The sequence below is a fragment of the Petaurus breviceps genome, unplaced genomic scaffold (genome assembly GCF_028583685.1).
Source record: "Petaurus breviceps papuanus isolate PSGF00001 unplaced genomic scaffold, PetGlider_PUasm1.0 80, whole genome shotgun sequence".
Taxonomy (NCBI): domain Eukaryota; kingdom Metazoa; phylum Chordata; class Mammalia; order Diprotodontia; family Petauridae; genus Petaurus; species Petaurus breviceps.
In genome coordinates this window covers 20,896,220-20,908,484 of record NW_027186540.1, presented here as the reverse complement: position 1 = coordinate 20,908,484, position 12,265 = coordinate 20,896,220, and the positions used below count along the sequence as shown (strand labels likewise).

At 37.1% G+C, this 12,265-nt stretch overlaps 1 protein-coding gene across 1 annotated transcript in view; it reads left to right on the top strand.

The window, feature by feature from the left end:
* Nucleotides 1-12,265, top strand: part of LOC138176042 (coiled-coil domain-containing protein 146-like) — a 245,551-nt gene that overhangs the window by 93,820 nt on the left and 139,466 nt on the right. The gene's annotated exons all lie outside the window — the stretch shown is intronic.

Genomic DNA, 12,265 nt, shown 5'->3' with positions numbered 1-12,265 from the left:
CCCACTGCATCCTGGGCCATCTCCAGTTGTCCTGATCTATGTCTTGCTACTGGACCCAGATGGCTCCAGAGAAGAGAATGAAGCTGGTGACTTTGCACAGCCCTGCCTCACTTAAATCCAGTTCACTTGTAAATCATGACATCACCTACCCAATGTCCTGGTCCTCTTCGAGAACAAAGGACAAACAACATGGTTCCAGAGACAAAATCTAAATGTGAGCCAATTTGAATGTCAAGAATTTAAAAGAGTTCATGCCCAAAGTGCTATAAAACTGTGTATACCCATTGATCCAGCAATACCAGCACTAGGTCGGTATCCCAAAGAAATCATAAAAAAGGAAAAGACTACACATGTACAAAAATATTTATAACAGCTCTTTTTGTATTGACAAAAAATTGGAAATTGAAGAGATGCCCATCAATTGGGGAGTGGCTGAACAAGTTGTGGTATATGAATGTAATGGAATACTATTGTGCTATAAGAAAGAATGAGCAGCAGATTTCAGAAAAACCTGGAAAAACTTAAGTGAGCAGAACCAGGAGAACATTGTACACAGTAACAGCAACATGGTGTGATGACCAGCTCTGAAAAACTTAGCTCTTCTCAGCAAGACAATGATCTGAGACAATTAAAAGATTCATGATGGAAAATACTATCCATGTGCAGAGAAAGAACTTATGGAGTCTAAATGCAGATCAAAGCATACAGTTTTCTCTTTTGTTGTTTTTTTTTCTTCTTGTGGTTTTCCCCTTTTGTTCTGATTCTTCTTTCTCAACATGACTAATATGGAAATATGTTTTTATATGATTGTACATGTATAACCTATGTCAGACTGCCATCTTGGAGAGCAGGAAGGAGGGAGAAAAAAATTGGAATTCAAAATCTTATAAAAGTGAATGTTGAAAACTATCTTTACATGTAACTGGAAAAAAAACTATTAAGTGGAAAAAATAAAAATAAAAAAAATAAATTAGAAGAGTTTTAAGGAAAGGAGATAGTCAATTGCAGTGACCTTTACTGCTGTCCACATTGTTAGCTGTCCCTCTTGGATTTATGTCCTCTGCAAATTTGATTAGCATATTCTCTATGCCTTTATTCAAGTCAGTGATAAAAATTTTGTTAAACACAGCAGGGCCAAGATATTCCTCCAGAACAACAGTTGTCAAATTTCCAGTTCCAAGAACCTTTTCCACACTTAAAAATTAAGGACTCCATAGAAAGCTTTGGTAATTTATGTGGGTTTTATCTGTCAAATTTACTGAATTAGAAATTAAAACATCTTGGTATTATTATAAAAAAAATTATAAAATTTTTTACCTCAGAGATTCCCTGAAAGGGCCTTTTTGGGGACTATCAGAGTCCCCAGACTGTTCTTTGAGAATCACTGGTCTTGAGAAATCCTTCCAAGATGTCAGAAAAGCTTTAATGACTATTCTTTCCAGCTGGCTATTCAGCTAGTTCCAGATCTGCCCTAGCCTTGTTTTACCAAGATTGTACCCCTGTCAAAAGGGAAATAAGGTTAGTGTGGCATGATTTGTTCTTAATGAAATGATCTTGGATCTTTTGATCATATTTTCTTTTTCTAAATTCTCATTAATCATTGCTTTAATGAAATAATTTTAGATTTTTCCAGGAATTCAGTGTAAGCCCTTCTACTTTGTCACCTACTATGACTCAGCAAGGACACGCACCATTTCTTTTAGTGTCTTGGCTTATAGATCGCCCGAGTCTGCTGAGCTGAACTTGCCAAGGGCAGCTGGCTGTTCTCTATCTCCCTAATTATCTTTAGTTGCAACCTCCTGCTTGTCATTTTTGTTCTGTCCTTTCCGATCCAAGGATTGTTCTTGGCAGAATAAACAGAAGCAAAATAAAAGTTGAAGATTTCTGCCTTTTCAACAATTACCATTACCTTATGCTCCCCAAACTATATTCTTATCTCTTCTTTAATCTTTCTTTTCCCAAGCCAAGGAGAACCCCACAAGCCCCCCCCCCCAAAAAAACTTTCCCTAGTATTCTTTGCTTATCTCAACTTACTCTTCAAACAAGTCATGTTATATGTCATATATTTGGGTTTTCATGTTCATCATCCATAGTTTGCCCTTGTTTTCCATCTTCTGAAGGTGTCCTTTTAAAAATCTAAGTTGACCAGTTAGTTCCGTGTACATTCACATTGGTCTTTTTGAGCAAGTCTTACTCCTCAAAATTGTTCCTTTTTTGTGTTTTCAGAGTTTAATTTTTTGAGAACTTCCTATACTTCTTGGGTTGATTTCCCCCACAGAATTTTGTTCACAGTGATGTACTTATCCTTTCTTTGAACTGTTTGAAATCTGTCCTCCTAAAAATGCTCAGCTTTCCTACCTCCCCTTCTCTCTACAATGTATTCTAAAATAGAACAGTAATTTGCCCTTAAGTTTCTGTCATTTCTATTTTAATAATCAAATCTTTCTTGTTAGTGAGAATTAGGTCTTATTCTGGACCTCATCAGTTCTTTCTTTGAAGGAAGAAAGTAAAGAAAACCAATAGTTTATTAGTCTTTTTTTTTTTTTATTTTGGCACAGAGGGAACTTGAATAGATACCCCCTGTTGCTACTATCATGTCTCTATTTGTGAGCCATTTACCAAAGTCTTCTTTGATTTCCTCTTTACATCCAGGTGGACAATAGCATTGCCTAATAACACTACTGCTTCTGTTTCTGTATCTGCCATGCTTCAGGTTCCTGAATTTCCTCATGTCATACATTACTTAGGTAATATAGAATACTATACTACTCATCTTTTCAACTATCCTCTTCCCTTTGAATAAAGTACAACTTTTCAAAGCTGTATTTCAATCATGAATCTTATCCTACAAGGTCCCAGGGATGAGATCTATAATGTTCAGTTTTCCTCCAAGCATTAGAATCTCTACTTTGTCTCGCTTGTTACCTATGCACAATGTATGTGTTACCTATACACGGTATATATGTACATATGTATATAATGTATTTATATGTGTGTATACATATGCATATATAGATAACTATATAGATATGTATTTATCTAGATAAATATAAAGATTTTTTTGTAGATAGATACTTGAGGCCATTAATTGTTTGCTCTTGTCTTGGATTTTTTCCTGAATTTCTGATCATCTTTGTAACTATCACTCCCCCTACATCATAGCTACTTTTTCTGGCATTTAACTGGGTAGAAATACATAGACAATTTTCTTCCTCCTCTTTACTTCTCAGTCCCAGTTCAGTTTAAAATCTTTTTTTATTAGATTTATAGGACATGAGGTAAATTATTTCTTGCTCCCTTTTGTTAGACACTCCCCATCACTGGCAAAGAGGCTATCATCCTATATGTTAAGCCATAGTTCAGAAATCCAAATCCCATTGCCAGGTACCATCTTCTTAACTAGCTTTCCTCCCTCCCCAAGTATGTACTGCTTCCTGAAGCCATTTCCTTTAATTGCCAGGAGTGATTAAAAACCACTCAGTCCCTCAAATGTTTAATTTTTTTTTTTTTTGCCTTTTTGGAGGGCAATTAGGGTTAAGTGACTTACCCAAGTTGCACAGCTAGTTTTTTTGTGTGGGTGTTAAGTGTCTGAGGCCAGAACTGAACTCAGGTCCTCCTGACTCCGGGGCTGGCGCTTTTACTCACTGCGCCACCTAGCTGCCCCTTAAATGTTTAGTTTCTTATCCAGGATTTCATAATCCTTAGCGGAGCTTTGTTTCCCTTTTCATTTGTCCTACAGGATTTACCGGTAGTAGTCTTGGAATGTTCCTTATCAAGGTCCTAGATACATACCCAGTAAAGATATTACCTATTTAAATGGGAAGTCTTATACTTTGTTTCAGGGTACACAAGTTCACAAGTGTAGAATTTGGGACATATGACTAGACAGCAGCACATGTGAGAAAGCTGTATTGCAGCACCTCAGAATGAGTCAAAATGGTAATGTCAACTAGGAAAAATAAAAACAAAACCCAGTGTATTATTAGGCTACATTAGAAGAAGAATGATTTTCATAAGGTAGAAGGTGGTTAATCCTGCCACCTTCTGCCATACAGTGGTCCTCTGTACCCTCATGTTCAGTCTGAGCTCCGTATTTCAGGGAGGACAAGCAGCACAGTGACCATAGAATGCTGATCAGAATAGTGACCAGTCAGAAGATAATGCCCTACAAGGGTCAATTGAAGCAACAAGACAGACATGACAGCTGTCTTCAGGTACTTTCAGATTTGTTATGTGGATGATTAGACTCATTCTGTTTTGACTCAGAAGGCAGAACTATGAATGGTAGGTGGAAATTGCTAAGAAGTAAATTTAAATGTAATATAAGAATTATTTTTATTGAGGTCTTATTGGTGAGTTTTATGGTATAATATAATGTAATGTGGTGCTTGATTGCCAGCTACTGTAGTAGATTCATAATTATTCTAGATTACCGTCATATTCCTTGATACTGTCCCTGAGTGTGTCTTTGAAGTTTTTTTCCCCTAATGTATTTAAAGTAGACTTCTTCAATTGAAATAATGACTGTGTCAGCATGATTAAATCATGAAGTTATAATTGTAGCAGTAAAACTCCTGAGTGGGGCCACGAATCAGATTAAAATGTTATTGGGAAGTGTTTAGCAAAATAAATAAAAGTACAAAAATGCAACATTAATAATGTTAACTTTTGGTGTTAGGGGAGGGACAGGGTTTCAGCCTTTCTTTATATTCCTCAGCCCTTAGCACATAATAGCTAAATGAAATGCTTGTTGCCTTAACTAAATGAATGACTGCTCTGGCTAACCTTTCTGCTCCATCTCCTGAATATACTTTGTGAATTCCTGTCTCTGTGCCTTTGGCCATGCAAAAATAATGTTCCACTATCCTTTCTTCCTGTCCAGTTCCTCTGTATTCTTCAGGTTCAGTTCAAGCCCTATCTTCTCTGAGAAACCTTCTGACCCTCCTAACCCACAGCCATCTCTTATTTCTCTAAACTACAGCATTTATTTGCATTACTCAGTTAGCTCTTCTCATATACCATCTCATATTGTTATCTTTTAATGTCTACATACTTTGTCTCTATAAGAACAAAATTATATATTCCTTGAATGCAGGGATTCTGTACCATCATTGTCCTTATCAATCAATCGGTCAATCACTGGATATACAAAGACAATAAATTAAGCCCTGCTCTCAAGGAGCTTTCTTTCTATTGGGGAGGGAGGTAGAAAGAAAACAATATGTATCAATATTGGAGGGGAATAGTTGTAGCTTAGGGCATCAATAAAGGCCTTCCGATGGGAGGAAGTGGCACTTGAGCTGAGTTTTGAAGGAAGATAGGGCTTCTGAGAGTCAGAGGTTGGCAGAGAGAGTGCATTCCAGGCAAGGGTGAACAGCCTTTGCAAAGGCAAGGAGAATGGAAATGGAATGACATTTATGAGGACCATCAAGTACGTTCATTTACCTGAACTATAAAATGCAGAAAGGGAAGTAACAAATGATAGGCCTGGAAAGGTAATTTGAAGCTAGATTACGAAAGTCTTTAAATGACAAAGAGAAGAGTTTACATTTGAGATCATAGGAAGCCACTGGATCTTTTTGAGTAAGGGAATAGCATAGTAAGATCTATGCTTTAGGAATATAATTTCACAGTTATATGGAGAATGGTTTAGGGAGGTAAGAAACTTGGGGCAGGGTATCTCCTCTAATGCTTTCAACATATTAGTTACTTTATATATTAATCTTTAATATTTGTTATTCCCTTGAGGTTAGATCAAGGCTCAAAGTATATTTAAATATTTTTGGTTTTGATTTTCAGAAAGTCCGACTTGGTTAATAATATGTAGTTTATTGCTTCTCTTATTCCACTTTAGGTTTACTCTTAGTCCCAAAGATTTTTCTACTATATACTTTAGAGTGAATTTTAGTTGATAGCATATAATTAAATTTTTGCACAGTTGTTTAAACATTAAACAGGCATTCTTTTGTTCTATACCTCAAAAACACTTTTATATGTCAGGTTACTTTTTTTCAATAATTTTATGAGGTAGGATAGGGTAGGATAAATATAGTTATATGTGTTTTACAGATATGGAACCTGAAGAGGAACATATTGAGTGGGCTGCTTAAGATCATAGAGCCAGGCCAGGATTATATCTCAGCTTGCTTCCCAGCCCAGCATACTGAGGCCTTCTTCAAACCTAACCTCATAAACTTCCATTCTCAGTATTTTAAAAAATTAACATTTTATTGTATGCTTCAGATTCCATATCCATTTAGGGTTTCTTTTAAATTCCAAATGATATTTTACACAATTAGTTTATGGTTTTTATTCATGTATTACATGACTCTGTTTTCAAAAGCACATGCATTAAAATCCATTTTTAAAATTTAACAAACTTTAAAAAATATACAAGAAACCACATTATTGTTAGTCTCGCTTTCAGCTGGCAAGTTGACATGCATAATTTTGCAAGGTTCTTTTTAGCTGTCAAGATAGCCTAAACAGTCCCAAAGTTTATTAAGGTAAAAAATTAAATCCCATTTTCCATAAATACTTTTCAGGCTATGACTAAGTCCATATTTCATGAATCTTGGTAAGTGTGCTTTTGGAATAAGGAATAAAAAGAAACAACCATTTTATGTGAAAAATAAAAGGGTTTGTTTGTTTTGGTGTCTAGACTTATAATTCTACCAGTGTAGGGAATGTAGTTTCTTATCTATTTTGGTGATGGTGATTATAACATATATGTATATATGTATGTATATGTATATAATATTCCTCTGCTTGGGACATCACCATGGAGATTTGATGAGGCAAGAATGTTGGGCAGCAAGCATCATCATCAAGAGTTACCCAAGTTCTAGGGGCATTTCCCTGGGGGGAGGGGATATGAGAGAGAGAGAGAGAGAGAGAGAGATGCATACATATATACATACACACACAGATATAAATGTATCTATACAAACACACCATCTATATGTAAACTATAGCCAAGGGACAAAATCTGGCATTTGCCTCATTTTCACCTGGTTTGGAAATAACTACAGTAAAAATCTCTGTTCTCTGGAAGATAGAATTTGGTTAACACAGAGATCATCCAATACAGTGATTTTCTTAGGGCAAATGGGGAGGGGAGACAATAGGAAGATTACTTTAACAGTTACTTTCTCACTACATTTAGCTTCTTAAATGTCTAATCTTATTTTTTTTAAATGTGTGATTTTTCATGGACCTTAACAATATCTGAAATGTTCTGTCTTGTGTCAGATTTGGGGAAAATATTTTATTGAAAAATAAAATATTCCTAGAGAAAAACCTCTAGGGAAACTCAGTTTAATTGATGTTAGTTAGAGGCAAATTTAACTGTATATTTTTATCCAGTATCATTCTAAGTGTTGATAGCTTTTTACCTGGGAGACTGGCTCTACCTGTAGACTGTCAGGACACCTTTGAATCCCTTTGCTATAAACTTTAGACTGCCCTTTCCCTGATGCAATTGAGAGGCAGAATATACAGAGGCCTCCTGCTTGGCCTGCCCCTCCTTCACTGCAGGGGACAGCCCCTGGGAGACCAGCTGCAGAGATGCCCTTCACAACATTCTAAGCTAGAACTCTGATGTTAAATTAATCTCCAAGCTTCTCCCTCAGTTAGAAATTTTAGACATTTACTCTTCTGATCCTTGGGTTTCAGAACTGTAATTAAATCTATGCAAAATTCTCTCATTCCTAGTCAACTCCCTCCCTCCCTGGTCTCCATTCTCCAACCCTCTGTTATAGGAATGTAAATTTTTTAGATCTTCCCTGCCCCTAGCTTAAGTGCACCTGGAGTCTGTGGTGGGAGGCTTGTTTCTCAGGAGATACTTTGTGATTGGGCAGTGGGTCAAGAGGGTTGTTACATTTTCTGAGCCAGGAGAAGGCTATATAAGCCTTGATGAGACTTTGTTTTGGGGCTCACTTTGAGAAGTGTTGTGTGATTTGACCAGATGAGACTCTGGGCAGCCATTGTTGAGAGCCCCCCGGCTTTGGAAACCCAGATGTTGATGCTTCCCTCTCTGGTAACTGTGATTAGGTATGGATTATGTAATGGTTGGACAGTTTGGAAGCCTGTCTGCTGAAATGTTCTTGTAACTTATGCTTGTAACCTCTGTATATTCTGAAGTTCGGGGTGCTGACCTTTTCCCCCAAACTAGGTAAACAATATATGTTTGATTGATTAAAGTAAGCTTGTTAACCCATTTTGAGTTGCTTTCCTTTAGCAAAGCAGATCTAAGAACCTGTGTTGACAGCCACCCTGGGGAAGCTGGGGTGCTTGCTGCCACACCCTCTTAGTATAATTTTATATTATTCTGGATAATAGCACCCCTGTCACAAGGTTTTTGTGAGGATCAAATTAAATTACACATGCTTTGCAAAACTTCAAGTGCCAAAGTCCTTGTCTGTTAAGTGGTTCAGCATTAGAAATGGATATAATTTTATCAGTGGGTATGAAATTAAGAAGATGCATTTCTGTCTGTTTTGTAGAAGGAACCATGGTACCTTTCCATAGGACTTGAGGCTCTTCCTAATTAGAATGTGAGGGCCTTAAGAGTATGAACTGTCTTGCTTTTCTGTTTGTACCTGAAGTGCTTTATATATGCTTTTTCTTTCACTTACTAGACATGGTAGTATGCAAGGGTTAACCTATTTCAAAAAGGAAAGACTTTTACTTTATGTGTGAGATTATGGACTTTTTCCATTCACATGAGAATGTTTTCCATTCACTAACTGCTTTGTACTTCAGTAAAACTTTGTTCGTTTGTGAATTATTCTGCATTGGTGACCATGGTAGAACTTTTCAAGTTCTATCAGAGTCCAAATAAATTCTGGCCTAGGTACAGGAAGAAAATAACATTTTCAAACAATGGATTATAGAGAGCCATTAAAACACTAGGTGTTATGAACAGTCTCTTAACCAACAAAATCTTACATAATTGTTTTGGAAAAAAGAGCTTTCACCCACTGAAATGAAATTGCCAATTAACGGAGTGCTTTTTCCTTTATTTGGTTACTTAGGCAGTCAAAGAAGGAATGAGATTGATTTTGCCACAAGGTACCTATCTAGAAATAATCCTTTTTATGTGAAATATGCTGAAAATTGCAGTAGAAAGAGGCTGAGAACTTGATGTTACATCTCTCCCTATTTGTTGGTTTACCTACTTGCTGCCTATAACCATTCCCAGGACTCTTCCATTCTCAAAACATATGCTCCTCATCCTACCATCCCTTAAGTTATTACCCCGTATCCCCTTTCTCTTCCCCCAAGAAGCCAGACTGCTAGGGGAAAAAAAAACAACCAAAAACATTCATTGCCTCCACTTTCTTTGCTCTTACTTAACTCTTTGAAATCTGATTTCTGATAACATCAATCAAATGAAACTTCCCTCTCCAAAATTACCAGGGATTGCTTAATTGCCAAATTCACTGGGCTTTTCTTGCCCTAATTGTTCTTGCTCTCTCTGTAGCAAATGACACTGTTGATTCTCTTCTCTTGGAAAGTATCTCCCCTCTTGGGTTTTCATGACATTCTTCTTTCTTAGTTTGCCTTTCTGACTGGCCATTTCTCAGATCCCTTTTCTAATCCTTTGCTGGATTAGAAACATAATCTATGTCCCATTCCATAACTATTGGTGTACCTAAAGATTCTATTTTGTATTCTCTTCTCTTTCTACACTCCCTCTCTGTGATCTCACCAGCTCCCATGGATTCAATTAATCCCTCTATAGATGATTCCCAGATCTGTATTTCTAGCCTTAGTCTGTCTCTGGGCCTCCAGGCCTCCATTTCAAACTGCCTGTTGGACATTTTAGTTTGGATGTCCCCACATAAACATCTGAAATCAAACATATCCTAAAAGGTCTCTTCTTTTCTCCCTTCCCCCATTCATTTCTCTGTTTCTTTTGGAGGTGCCACCACTATCTTCCTCCTAGTTGCTCAGGTTCTCACCTTCAGATTCATCCTTGACTCTTTACTTTCCCTCACCTCCCCATTATGCCAAGTGTTGTCAGGTCTAAAATGAAATTTATTCTCTTTCCTTCTAAACCTCCCCTTCCCCAATCTCCTTTATGTCTGTAGAAAGCATGACCATCTTTCCACTGTCTTAGGTTTGTAATCTCAGAATTACCCTCAACTCCTTACTCTCACAACTTTTCTCGCCTCCCTTTTCTCCACTCACATAGCTAGCACCTTCGTGTAGGTCCTCATCAGCTCTTGTCTAGATTAATGCATCAGTTTCTTCGTTGTTTTCCTTTCCTCAGGTGTCTCCAGTTCTTCTTACATATTCCTTCCAAAGTAATTTCCCCTAAGCACATATCTGACCATGTAAGTCCCCTATGCAACCATCTTCAATGGTTTCCTAATCTATCTAGTATAAAATATATTGTGTGTTGTTCAGTTGTTTTCAGATATATTTAACTTTTCATGGTTCCATTTGGGATTTTCTTGGCAAAGATACTGGAGTGTTTGCCATTTCCTTCTCCAGCTCATTTTACAGAAAAGGAAACTGAGACAAACAGGGTTAAGTGAATTGCCCAGAGTCACACAGCTAATAAGTGTTTGAGGGCAGATTTGAGCTCATGAAGCCGAGTCTTCCCAACTCTAGGCCCAGAACTTTATTCACTGCACCATCTAGGTGCCCAGAATACAATATAAACTCCTTTATTTAGTGTTTAGCACCTTTTACTGCAACCAGAACCCAACCTAACCTTTCCAGTATCACTAAAAAAGTATTCTTTCTCCTACATGCTATTATCTTGCCAAATATGACTTGTCTTTTTTGTCACTTAGTATACTTCATCTCTCATCTCCATGCCTTTGTACTGGCCATCCCACACACCTGGAATGCACTTCCTGTGTACCTCTGTCTCCCAAGAATTCCTCCTTTTCTTTGACAGCTCAAACACCATCTCCTATGTGAATTCTTTCGTGATCCCCCCCTCCCCCAACTGGTAATCTGCTCTCTGCCAGTGAACTTTATGTTTAATTACTTTATGTACGTGTATATATACATAAACGTATATTAGAACTTTATACTTATACTGTATGTATTTTTATATGTATTTGTTGCCTCTCCCGTTACAATGTAAGCTCATTGCAAAACAAGATTGTTTCATTCTTTGTATTGTAATCCCATTAATTAGCACAATGTCTGGAACGTACTGTTTGATAAATATTTGTTTGTCCAATTGATTTCTTCATACAAAACCTCTCCACAAAATCTACCTTTCTTTATTCACACCTTCATCAGAACCTCCTCATTTCTCACCTGGACTATTGCAATAGCCTCTTTTGTGGGATGAGGGGGGAGGCAATTGGAGTTAAGTGACTTGCCCAGGGTCACACAGCTAGTAAGTGTCTCAGGCCACATTTGAACTCAGGTCCTCCTGACCCCACGACCAATGCTTTATCCACTGTACCACCTAGCTGCCCTGAAACATTCTCTTAATTGACCTCGCTGACTTAAGTCTCTACAATATATCCTCCACATAGCTGTTAAAGTAATACTTCTAAAGCACCCCTGACTATGTCTCTCTGCTGCTGCCCAAGAAACTCTAGTGGCATTCTCTTGCTTCTAGAATAAAATAATCTTTTCTGTTTGTCATTTAAAGCTCTTCATAATATAGCTTCAGCCTGCTTTTCCACATTTTTTCACTGATATTAACCAAACTGACCCACTGGCTGACAGTAGTTAATAGTCTGTCTCCCATCTCTTTATCTTTGCACGCACTATCCCCTCCTACCTGAAATAGACATCTGCAGCTCAAGTACTATCTCTTACTGACCTTTCCTAATCTCATCAGCTACTTCCCCCAAATTACCTTGTTTTTATATTTACTTGTATTTTTAAAAAATATTTACTTGTATTTACTCTGTACATTTTTATTGTATGTTTTATGTGTTGTTTATTCCTAAAAAGTTTAGGTTCTTTAGGGTCAGAGACTATTTCATATTTGTCTTTGTATCCTTTGTACCTAGCACAGTGGGCTGGCATACAGTAGGTGTTTGATAAATTCTCATTGAGAAACAACAAAATATTGCTGAGTCTTGCATGTAATTTTGCAGTTCAACAATGTGGAAATTTATGTCTCACAAGACTTACGTGTACAGCTCAACACAGTTCCCAAACACTTGAAGTTCTTCTTTTGAATGCCCTTCTAATGTTGTTGTTCAGTTATGTACAACTCTTTGTGACCCCTCTGGGGATTTCTTTTTTTTTTTTTTTTAAGCAATTGGGGTTAAGTAACTTG